Raw genomic sequence first — 3261 nt, 5'->3', positions numbered from 1 at the left:
TACATTTCTTTCTTTATATGTCTATGTTTGGATCATGAACAAAGATGTGATTCAGTCCATAAAATAATTTCAGACTATAGAAAAGAGAGAAAATGAAGAAGAAGACAACAAGAAAGAAGAAGAAAAAGGAGAAAAGAATAAGAGTTTGATGGTCGCCTCCTTTACCTCTCTTATCTTTTATTAATCTTACTAAGATTGAATAAATTACAAGTCTTCCCTTAAGTGGGTGGCTAGCTCATCAACATACTTAAAAAAAAGCATAAAAAGGATTAACAGGTTCATAAAGGAAAGGCTCATTAGCAAACAAAACAATTTGGAAGAACTAATAATAAAACAATATAATAATGGGCTATGACGCTTTTGACCTAATCTCTCTACACTCCCTCTCAAGTTGAGCATAGATATCAGTCATACCCATCTTGTTTATATAGTTAGCTTTCCTTTGGAAACACCTTTTGTCAAAACATTAGCTAATTGTTCTTCATAAGTGATAAATGGCAGGTAGACTTCTCCCAAAGCAATTCTCTTTCGTATAAAATGCCTATTAACTTCTATGTGCTTAGTTCTATCATGCTAAGTTGGATTATGCGCAATGTTGAAAGTGGCATGGTTGTCACAATATAGTATCATTAACTTCTTAAAATCAATACCCAATTATCCTAAAAGTGATCTCAAACATAATAGTTTTGAAACTCCATGTGCCATTTCCCTATACTTTGATTCAACCGAGGATCTAGCCACTACAGACTACTTTTTATTCCTCTATGATGCAACGTTCCCTACCATCATAGCCTAGTAACTTGAAGTGGATCTCCTATCATCAATACATCTAGCCTAGTTAACATCAGTTTATGCTTCCAACTTCATATGTCCATGCTTAGTAAACAAATACGCTTCCCTGGAGTCCCTTTCAAATAACACAAAACCCTCTCTATAGCTGCTAAATGTGTATCTCTAGGAGAATGCATAAACGGACTAATAACACTGACTGCATAGGAAATATCTGGTTGAGTCATGCAAAGATATAACAACTTCCTAAGCACTCTCTAGAACACTTCCCTATCAGTCAATAGTTCACCATTAGTAGTTGAGAGCTTGTAATTGAGGTATGTAAGAGTAAATGATGGTTTAGCACCCAATTTGTTAGTTTCTACAAGTAGATCAAGGGCATACTTACATTGAGAAAAGAAGATATCATCCTTAGACCAAGCAACTTCAATTCCCAATAAATATATGAGTTCACCCAAGTTCTTGATTTCAAACTTAGTGTCAAGAAACATTTTAAGATGAATTACTTCCTGAGTGTTATCACTAATGACCATAATGTCAACAACATAGATAATCAGAAGGGTCACCTAGGAATCTCTCATCTTAATAAATAGGGTATGATCAGACTGAGTTTATGTGTAACCAAAAGTAACAAGGGCAACTCGGAATTTCTCACCGAGCTTTAGGAGACTACTTGAGGCCATAAAGGGGCTTCCTCAATTTGCATATGCATTTTCTCTTGCATTTCCTTCTCATACACCCCTGGAGGTAAAGACATATAGACCTCTTCATGTAGATCTTCATTTAATAAATCATTTTTAACATCAAATTTATTTAGTAGCCAATAAAAAATAGCAATTAGAGATAGAAAAACCTAAATTGAAGTCATTTTAGCCACAAGGGCAAAAGTCTCTATGTAATTAATATCATACATCTGAGTATGGCCTCTTACAACCAAATAAGCCTTAAACTTTTAATGGTACATTAGAATGATTCTTGATAGTGAACACCCATTTATAACTAACTTGTTCCTTTCCCTTAAGCAAATCCATAATTTCCTAAATATTGTTCTTATGCAAAGCATCTAGCTCAATCATCATAGCATCCCTCGGTTCTAGTTTGGATAAGGCTTTTGAGACAAACGTGGGAATTACATGTATAAAAATAGTAAAAAGAAAAGAATAATAGGTGGGGGTAGAAGGTTGTAGGATAGGTGTTTGGAAATGCAATGGGTTATATACTTCTGTTTTCCTTTACAAAGGGCAATAGGAAGATCAATGTCTAAGAAGGTATCAGAAGGGGTAGAGGAGGATTGTTACTTCAATAGTGATGGGAGGTGCAAGAGGCTCATTTCGAGGAGTTGAAACAACTTTCTCATATTTGAGCCTTTGTCTTTGGTACTACCTTTGAACAATAGGATAAGAAGTAAACATAGGAGGATAAGCTAGAGGAGGAGGGGGAGTAGAAACACATAAGGAAGACTCAAGAAGAATCGAAAAAGAAATAACTAGGGATATAGAAAACAACTCCTTTGAATGCTCTCCCCTAAGAGAAGTACCAAAGGAAGGGGCAAACTCTGTAAATGTGACATCCCTAGAAACAGAGTAAGTGTCATGAACACAAACTGGATCAAAACCTTAATATCCCTTTTGTGTAAAGGCATATCCTAGGAAATTGTGTACTTTAGGCTCAAATTTATGTCTTTGATGACTGTGAACGTGAACATAGCAAGTGCAACAAAAATCTTGAAGAGGAAGAATGAATATATTCTCATTTTAAAAGATGAGGTTAAATGGGGTTTTGAAACCCAAACTCTGAAAAGCATATGATTTATCAAGTATGGAACTGTAAGAACAACATCCCCCTAAAACTTAATAGAAACATGAGAAGCAAAAAGAGGCTTCTAGAAACCTCGACCACATGACGATTCTTCCTTTTTGTCACTCCATTCTAGTGTGGAGCATAGGAACAAGAACTCTGATGAATAACCACAAAGGTATCAAAGTAAGATGAAAAGTTTTTCTCAAAATATTCTTTAATATTATCAGATCAGAATATTTTGATCCAAGTGTTAAACTAGGTAAGAATAAGTTCATTAAATTTCTTCACAATAGTTGCCACTTCATCCTAGGATCTCGTAAGGTAAATCCAAGTATAGTGAGAGAAATCATCAATGAAAAAGATAAAATACTTGTAACTCCCCATAGAAAATAAATGATATATGGCCCTCACACATAAGAGTGCACAATATGGAAAGGAGAAACTAATATTTTATTAGTCATTGAATAAGATTGTCTACAATGTTTTGTAAGTTTACATGATTCACAATGAAGAATTGACAAAGATATTACCTTAAACATTTCTTAAATGGCGTACATGACTATCAACTGACTCTTATGAAACAAATTCCAAAGTTACTCCAGTATGTGGTCCAAGACTTTGATCAAAAGTATCTAGCAAATATATTTCATTTGCTTCATGGCCACTCCCAAT

Source organism: Nelumbo nucifera, chromosome 3, assembly GCF_055504915.1.
Source record: "Nelumbo nucifera cultivar China Antique chromosome 3, China Antique-T2T, whole genome shotgun sequence".
NCBI classification, from domain to species: Eukaryota; Viridiplantae; Streptophyta; class Magnoliopsida; order Proteales; family Nelumbonaceae; genus Nelumbo; species Nelumbo nucifera.
Note: the sequence above shows the minus strand (reverse complement) of the source record.